The following is a 10147-nucleotide window of genomic DNA, read 5'->3' on the forward strand; positions in this document are numbered from 1 at the left end:
TCGTAACACGGAGACAAGAATGAACAAAGAGGCAGCAGATATGAGTGCTCTCCTGTTCTTTACAAGTAACCTCTAGGGATAACTTCTCTGAATTTGTTTGCTTTCTAGAGAGCTTACATAACTTTTTGATCAGCCTGTTGGAGACCTTACTGGAAGAAGTGTTTGACTTCTAATGAAGAATGCCACAAATTATTGTTGCATGTTCACTTTAGCACTTGAGATATAGGAGATGAGGTACTTAAGTGCATAAAAACCAGCTAACATAGGAGAACCAGAATGTACTTATTGACTAGAAGAAGATCCAAATGGAAGTAGCTGATGTGTGAAATACTGTAACATTAGTATTGATTTTGTTCACCTTATAAACCTGAAAGGAGGAAAATACAGTAAAGTGATGAAATGTGCTGATCACACAAAATGGGTGAATCAACAAATACACAATAGGGAAGCAATAAAATTCACATGGATTTGGCTAGACTAAAATCATGGGCAGGTAAGTGGAATTATGCAATTCAATTCAGAAAAGAAATCAGACAATGAATCTACAGATAAAATAACAAGAAAAGGAGACTCTACCTTCAACGGACAGAGATTTGCTTTTTATCATTTCAATGCAGAAAATGTTATTTAATAAACTCAGATTTCTCTAAAAAAGCTCCCTTCCTGCCAGCCCTTTTTCTTTTCAGCAGTTGGTGCTTTATGGTAAGAGACACTAGCCAGAAGAGAGAACTTAATATGTGAATTTCTTCAACTTTTTGCCAATTGACTCCTTTTTATATTAAAAAAGGGACAAGAAACAATGTTTAAGAACATAAAAATCAAAGGAAATTATTTGATACCAGGCTAGATTAGGTATTATGAAAGTGACATTCATAATATGTATATCACTGTGATTAAAAAAATGAAACAGAGTTGGGAAAGTAGGACGCGAAGAAGACAACAAGGAGATGTATATTGGCTAATACCAAATACTTATTTAGGAAATCTGAGAAACAGGATATACATTTGGAAAGCAGTGAAGAAGATTAACCACATCAGTCTTACTGGCTTTACAGAAGCACAAATCCCGAGATATTGTTGTGAATCCTGTAAACATACTGTTAAAAGGAAAAAAAGGAAAAATAAAATCCAATCCCTGATCTGACACAGGATTTACTAAGAAATACAAAATCCCAGAGCTGTCAGGATTATCCCAGCAACTTTCATACTATTAAGAGCTAGCTCTCAAGCTCTGATAACATCACTTTGACCCCAAACCTTCTGTGCCATGCCAGTAATAGTAAGAAGCTGTTATTGTTAAATATTTTACTCATCAGTAGTACAGATACAGCTGTGACAAAACTGATTTCTGCTTGACTTTCCATTGTAGGAAGTGTGCCTCCCTCGTTTCCCCTCTTCCATCCAGTTCAGAAATATAAAAAAGGAAAAAGATCTCCCAGAATTCACTAAGAGCAAGAGAGTCAACATTTCTATGGCCAACATACCAGTTCTTTACTTCACACAAACAGCTGCAGTGCAGAGTATCCACAGAACATAACAACTACCTGAACATGTTTCCTCTCTCATACAAGCCCCTCTCACTGGAAAAGGCATCATGCAAGATCAGATCCTGAAAGCTCAACAATGCAATGAAACTGACTTTTAATAAATAATAAATTACTAATAACAAATAAAAGCCTTCAGTAATGTTCCAAACAGGGAAATATTTGGGGAAGAAAGAGCTAATGAAGGCTTAGTTCTGCTCTGCAGTTATTTTGGGGAAAGAATAGCATTTTGTCCTCCAGTGACTTCTAGGTAAAATATACAAAATTTACATGCAAAGACAGGCTCTGTTTTTACTTTCGACAATGAGAAGTTTATCTGGACCAAAGATACTGTATGAAGTCTTTCCATTTAATATCTAAATATTAGCAGTAATTGTTGTTGTCTTGTTACAAGCCATTACAATCAAACTGATCCTGCAGCCCATGATGCTCTTTTAAGTTCTTCAGTATCACCTGACTGATAGAACCAGTAAAACTTGGCTAAAAATGCTTCTCCTTTGTTTCACACAACCGTGAGGGATAAAGGTTGGCATCACGTACACACAGAGAATACTGCAATTTTTTAAATATTTTGTGGCTAATAAGACTACTGCTAGAGGCTGAATACCAACTGGCTGAAATCAAAGGAAAATAAAAGGCAATCCTCATAGCTGTTAATTTGACAGCTGATCAATTCCTCAAATCTGATAAAGAATCCTTGGGCCAAGACAGCTTTTAGAACTGTATAAAGGCACATTTCTGTAGGAGGCAAAACAGCAGCAGGGCTTCGAGGAGGGAACTTGGTCTTTATTTAATAGACTGGCAGCTACAAGAGAGAACTCCAGCACATTTGCAAATGTGCCTGTAGCTAATGAGTGTATATGCAGCTCAGAAGGGTTACAGATCGCCACACAAAACTCTGACCTAAAGCTAATTTAGAATAAAATTATAGGGGAAAAAATTGTGGAAATAGTTCATAAGAATTTTAATTGACATTTCCATGGCAACAAGCCCATTAGCATTGTGGGTGATTACCTGTTTTTTACTAACTCTTCATGTTATAGTTGTGCACTATCCAGTCCTGATATGCTGGAACAATCTAATGACTAATTCTGCAGTAGTACTTGCAGTCACACAAGCAATACTATTTTCTTCAGGGGAATTATACCATTAAAGACAACTTACCAGTGAGAATGTATTGCACAATATCTTAATTCTGAGACAAATTATGCCCACATTTATGCACTCTGAAGTCCAACTGGTTTCCCCACCACTAATTACAGGGTTTGATTATTATATAATTCGGGGGCAGTATTTTTTCAGATAAGACTGATGTCACAGCAAGAGTGAAGGAACAGTATAAAATAGTACCTACATACATATTCTCACTCAACCCAACTTTTTATAACAGTATTTTACTAGTGTTGTTAAGCCTACTCTCTAAGCATCATCCTGTACCTTTTTCTAAGCCTGTGTTTAGCTTTTTTTTTACCTTTTAGAAAACACAGTGTGAGCAAGTTTGAGCTGGCTTCCCACTAAGTCTCCAAAGGCTCAGTGAAAGTCCCTCCTCTCCCTCCCTCTTTGGGCAAAGAGAGGAAAGGAAAAAAATTATAGAAACTGAGAGAAACCGAAATCAAACGGATTATATAAAAAAAATATATATATTTATATATATATATATACATATATATATTTACAATTAATATTGTATATATACAATTTGAATATATTATACACAATAGGGAGCTCCCAAGGGGGAAAAAGGGAAAAGGGAGGGGGAAACAGGGATAAAAAGAACTAAAAACAAATATCTTCTAAATATACACCTTAAATAGAGAGCTAGCGAATAAATACAAAAAAACCCGAATTAAATACTTCTCTGAACGGGACAGTAGAACTAATTCCCTACACCTCCCGAATGGAATGGAGATAACGGCAGGTCAGATCAGGCAGGCTTTGGCCTATACAAGCAAAACCGTCTGCGAGAGGGACCTGTAGTCTTCAGCCACCAGAGGAGTGAAGAGAGTGAACTCTCTTATCTGTGCCTTTTTATATGTTGTGTTACGGAAAGGAATGATATGGAATACTTCCTTGGATTTCTGACCCCATTGCTAAGGAAGGCCTAAAAAATCCAAGAAACCAACCCACTACACAGTGGTGGTAGCTTAATGCCATCTAAGGCTACAGAGTCAAAGCAGCTCAGGGAGAGATAAAGCCACACAAGCAGTAAATCCTTTCCCTTGATTATTCATCAAGTCTGAAGGGGTTAATAGCGGGTCTATTAGCTCCCTGGATGAAGACATTGACTGGTGACACCTTAAACCCCAATGGTTTTCTTATTTTTCTACCTTATAAGTTTTATAGGTAATAGAAGTAGATTTTAGAAGCAACCCCTTTCTCCCTCCTCCCTTAGCACCCCTTAGTTTATACATTCCTTAATCCTCTTACCCCATTCCATACTCCCCATATCAACCCTACCCTCGTATCCAGTAGAAGATGTTTTGTCTCTTGTCAAGGCAAGCCTGTCTTGTTTGGGGAACGCTTGTATCTTGGCCTAAACCGCAGGACAGAGTCAAGGAACTGAGTGACTCTGCTCTCTGTACCCTGAAGATGATGAAGGATGATGAAGGGAGGGTCCCAAAAGGACCCCAGACCCAATTCCGGGAGGTGGGCCAGGGGGTGGACCAGACCAAAAGTTAGAGGATGGACACACTTGGGATTGGCCAGATATTGTTATAAATGTAACATCTCGGGCACAGCCCGGCACGCGCGTCGGGTAACATCTCTTGCCTTGGCACAATTAAATCCTTTCCTTATCTCACCTCAACTAACGGCTCCTGGATTTTTTTCTAAGCACCAGCTGAGCAGGCATCACTGGGCAAACTTTCGGGTGTATCCTTGATGATAAGGAAGTCAGTACACAGCCCTAATGGAGAAACAAAGGCAGACTGTAAACTTGGTAGGTCTAGGATGTGGGAACCACAATAAGGCCTTGAGCTTTACCAAATGTATCACCAATAGATCCTAGCCAATGAAAACGCTGTTGCTTGCTTACCTAAAATAAGGTTACTGCTTGCTGCTAGCAAGGGGTATAAAAAAGGCAGATGAGAAAATAAAGTCAGACATCTTTTCTGCACACAATTAGACTCTTTGTGTCTTCATTGACCGTCACGACTCTACACGGACATAAGTCTATTCACTGGTCACTGGTGTTGACTATCTCATTTCAGGAGCAGCACTTCTGTGTAAATAACATTATAGGTCGAAGTATATCATTTATACATGTAACCAACTTTGCCACCAATGTAAAGTCACATATAGACAGAATAAGAAGTGATATTAGAAAAAGGTTTAAGTTATTACATTTTTTCCCAAATGCAATCATGTATTGACAGGTTTCAAACTCCTTCTGAAAACCTCTGCCAATGCTCCAGAACATTCTCTTCCACTGTTCTGCACAAGTCCACACTAGGAAAAGCTGATGAAAATGACAGCCCAGGAGATACCAGCTAATTACTCTGCTCACTCATATCTTCCAAAATCCCCTGAGTTCCCAAATGTTCTCTCTTGTCAGGAAAGTCGCACCCCTAAAAATACAAGATCTATGCCATTGTATTGGATGATGATTCTTACAGTGAGTTTTATGTACGCACCAAAAGCAGCAGCATGAGAAGTATTTATGCAAATGCATACAAACAAACAAAAGCAAAAATAAAAGTGCAAGCTTAGGGATAAGAAATGTTTTTCTCTTTGATGAGGTGGTGGCTACAATGAGTCAGAAAGGATGTTTTTCAGTAAAATTATTACATTAATACAGTTCTTTGTATCCACAGTGATTAAAGTACCCTGATCAGTTCTACATGTTTATTTACAAACAATGCCCCATTTCTGCCCAGTGACCCAATAAGTTTACAGATAACTAAATCCATGAGTATCTCCAAATGCTATGGAAACAACTCCCATACCTGAAGTTGTGCATATGCTTAACAGTTTGCAAGAGTTGGGCCTAAACAACAAATTACATTCCTTATGCTTCTGTGATCGAGCATGGCAGCTGTTTTAGCTTCATACATCAACACAACACAGCCACTCAGGCAAGGGAGGGCCTGACCTCATGATACTACAGGGAGAATTGAAGGTAGGGTGACTAAAATTACTCAGACAGAATGAGTCTTAAAATATGAAGCTTATAAGTTATATAGTCCTGTCAATGCCTCGGGGACAGACCACACAGCAACTTCTATACACCTAACTCTCAGTTTCACACAACCACGGTTTGGAGGTAATGGTTTGAGTTCTAGTATCAGGCAGAAGTGAAAGCAGAGGGATGGACTTCCTTTGAGAACCTTGGTCATGAGGGGAGAGAAGGAAACAAAACCATTGGAATAATCAAACTAAAAGCATGTCTTTTAGTTAATTAATTGCATTAAAATGAAAAGGATAATTTTGTAATCTGATCACTAGTGGATTAGAAGCAAAGTACCAGACTGCCATCTACTGACACTACTCATATCTCACAGATAATAAACATGGCAGCAAAATGGTTTTTGGAAGTTCCCGCAAGACTTGACTCTTAGCACATCTACTGGTAGTACCATGCCAAAATAATTACACTGGGTTGCACCTCCAAGGCACATACTGCCTACAGAAATGATAATAAATGTATCAAGAAATACCAAGACATAGATGCTTTCTGGCATGTACTGCAAACAAAACAGGGACCCGTGTAAGCTGAGAAAGACAACCAAAACCAAAGGGAAACTGCAGAAACAGAACAAATGTACGTTTGCATCTGCAAACCTCAAAGCAGGTTCTACCCCAGCTAGTACACAAATTCAGTAAAACAGAAAAAGTATTAATCAACCTGAAGACTATTTTTGCCTCAGGAAAATGGGTATGTTTTTATATACATTCATGCTGTATATTCTCAGGACATACATCTCCATATAATTTAGTGTGAGTCTTCAACTCACTGTTTTTTCTGAAACTGTGGGTAACTTCTAGGGCATGTTAATGATACCATAAATTTATAAACTATATTGACCCAAAAAGGCCATGCCGCTCTGGACGCTGGGCACGCCGCACTGCCAGCAGGGATTGCACCCTCATGGGAGAGGAGAGGAAGAACTTCGGAGCACACAGAGGTTTGCCAGTCCAATTTAGGGGAGGGGAAGGGTGTCAGGCGGGCCGTGGGGGTCCTCAGACTGGTGGGAGGGCGGGCGGGGCAGTCCCGTATGGAGTGTCACAGGTGAGCAGTGCGAGGGAGGATCTGTGGTAACACGATGGGGGGAGGATAAGGTCAGGGTGGATATTGAGTTCTTCTAGGGAGTTGGGGGGGTTTTGGCCAGGCTGAGGCCATGGGAGGTACCCAAGCCCCGAGTGGGTGTGGGGGCCGGTACGGTTTGGTTTTGGCTTTCCTGCAGCTACTACCCAGATTTGGTTTATTTTGGATTTATTTATTGCATCCTGAAAGGATAGTCAGGACCAAGGGATGTTCCTGGGTATTTCCCTGGGATTGAGTATAGATGGGTGGCAGAAAAGTAGGGAGTGAAAGGCTTGCCCTAACCGTTTTAGTGGGAAAGAAGCCTGTGTGCCCCTCTGCGGTTACGAGCTATGCTGGCGATGGTACATGCCTTCGGTAGGGTTGCCCATGCCAGACATGGTCAAAACCAAAGGGTCAGATAAAATGTGTCCATGGGCAGGATGAGTTCACTAGCCTTCCAGGAGTCATCCTAGGAGAAGGACAACTCTAATTCCAAACCCAGGTGTAGCGTACACGTGTCGCTACCTTTATATGATAAAGAAATACAGTACACTCTCCAGAGGTGGTGGAATCAGAGAGCTTTTATTTGAATCTCCCGCTCCCTTTTATATCCCTGAACCATGTGATCTCCTTATCCAACAGGGTTGTAAATCTCGGCGCATGCTCCTCTGGGCATCTCTGCCCTGGTACGTTCCCTCGTACTTCAGACATGCCCCTACACCCGGGCAGATGGAGCTCACATAGCCCTGTAAGGCCATCCATCTAAGAGAAGGATACTCTAATTAAGCCTCCGTCCTGAGAACCTCGCTGCCACCGTCCAAGCTCGCTAGGCCCTGGCAGATGAACCTTAGGATTAAAGGGTGGGTCCAGTTCCGTGCATCCTGCATCTCACCTAAAAAATCCATTGTGCAGGCTCGAAGGTTATACCCACATTTGTAAAGCCCTGTAGCGACGAGCGAGGGACGAAACGGCAGGTGATAAGGTGCACTGGAAGCCGCAGACCCAACCCTGCATGCAGGCAGTTCAGGACACTGGTCGCCTGAGACTGACCCCAGAGATGACAGTCTCTTTCGGCAGCATCCTGAATAACCAAGCTGCCTTTTTCAAGGAGAGCACTGCTTGGTCCACTCAGAGAGGGGCCTAGAAAAGGTGGCCTAACCAAAGCTCATCTCCACCCTTCATCCAGTTGGTTAACCATGGCCAACGGGCATCTTCTAATGTGGTCACACAAAGATCAAGAGACAAAGGCATACACCTGCCTTCAAAGGTGTACCCAAATTGACTCTCGCATGCTAGAACATCAGAACCATGCTTGATACTGTGGATAGTGGATGTCCTGAGCATCGCTCTGCCTTGATTGCCCACGAACTATCATGTCTCAACATCGACATTGCTGCTCTCAGTGAAGTTCGTCTCCGTGAGGAAGGCAGCCTTAGAGAACATGGTGCCGGTTACACACTCTTTTGGTCAGGTAAACCCACAACTGAAAGGCATCTTTCAGGAGTTGGCTTCATGATTAAAAACTCTATAGTCCCTAAACTCGAAAATCTGCCGACAGGTCATTTTGATCACATTATATCCCTATGCCTTCCACTACACAACAAGCAACATGTTGTCCTCTTTATTATATATGCTCCAACTCTACAAGCTGACCCTGATGAAAAAGATAAATTTTACACCGACCTGCGCCGCCTTACTGTCGCGAGGTGTCTATCGTATGGGTTAGGTTTGGTCGGTGGAAAAAGCAGACACACATACACAGAGAGTTGAGACAAGAGTTCTCTTCCGTGTCAGCGCAGCAGCATCTTTTATTCAGGCAGCAAACCCACATTTTCCCACACACTTTCTGAAAATATAATCTCTACAAAACAATAGAGTACTAACACCTGCACCATAAACACAGCCAAAATCCCTGTCCTTGCACATTCCATCCTGCTTATCATCTTTCCAGTCAACTCACGGCTTCTCAAGGCTGATCTGTTTATTGGAGCCAGCCTGACCCCCAAAACTGCATACGGACAAAGATTCCTCCCAGACCCAAGGTACCAGGGCATAAAGCTCTTTCTGACCATGGAGTGCCCGGGCTGGCCCAACAACTGCACCACAAAGCCAAAGCTTCCAGGCTTTCTTTCTTGGCGATAAGGGTTGGTGTTTGATTTTTCAGACCTGCCTCCCAACTGCCAGCCCGAATCCCAAAATTGCATATGGAGGAAGATTCCTACCAGAACAGAAGTGCCACACCAGAAAGCTCTTTCTGACCATGGAGAGCCAAACCAGGCCCACCAACTGCACCACAAAGTCAAAGCTTGCAGTCTTTCTTTCTTGGCGATAAGGGCTGTTGTTTGCTTTTCTTAGACTTGCAATTAAACGGCCAACCTGACTCCAAGTATTGCATACGGATGAAGATTCCTCCCAGACCCAAGGTACCAGGGCATAAAGCTCTTTCTGACCATGGAGTGCCCAGGCTAGCTCACCAACTGCACCACAAAGCCAAAGCTTCCAGGCTTTCTTTCGTGGGCATAAGGGCTGTTGTTTGATTTTTCAGACCTGCCTCCCAACTGCCAGCCCGAATCCCAAAATTGCATACAGACGGAGATCCTTCCAGACCCAAGGTACCAGGGCATAAAGCTCTTTCTGCCCATGGAGTGTCCAGCCTGGCTCACCAACTGCACCACAAAGCCAAACCTTCCAGGCTTTCTTTCCTAGAAATAATGGCTGTTGTTTGCTTTTCCAGCCCTGCTCTTAAACGGCCAGCCTGACTCCCAGAGTTGCATACGGACGAGGATTCCTCCCAGAGCAAATGTGCTACACTAGAAGGTTCTTTCTGATCATCGAGTGCCCAGGCTTGCTCACAAACTACACCACAAAGCCAAAGTTACCTGGTATTCTTTTTTGGATATAAGGACTGTTGTTTGATTTTTCATACCTGCCTGCCAACTGCCAGCCCGACGCCCCAAATTGCATACAGATGAAGATTCCTCCCAGACCTAAGGTACCAGGGCATAAAACTCTTTCTGACAATGGAGTGCCCAGCCTGGTCCACCAACTGCACAACAAAGCCAAAGCTTCCAAGATTTCTTTCCCACGGACAGGGGCTGTTGTTTGCTTTTATTAGGCTTGAACTAAAAAGGCCAGCCTGACTCCCAGAATTGCATATGGACGAATATTCTTCCCAGAACAAAGGTGCAACTGGCCCTGGCTGGCCCACCAAGTGCACCAAAGAGCCAAAGGTTGCAGGCTTTCTTGGCTGGGGAGAAGGGCTCTTGTTTCCTTTTTCCACCTCTGGGCACCCACTGCCAAATTTGGATACGGACGAAGATTCCTCCCAGACCAAAGGGGCCAGGACAGAAAGCTCTTGCTG

This window comes from Neopelma chrysocephalum, unplaced genomic scaffold (genome assembly GCF_003984885.1).
Source record: "Neopelma chrysocephalum unplaced genomic scaffold, ASM398488v2 Primary Assembly neopelma1_79, whole genome shotgun sequence".
Lineage (NCBI taxonomy): Eukaryota > Metazoa > Chordata > Aves > Passeriformes > Pipridae > Neopelma > Neopelma chrysocephalum.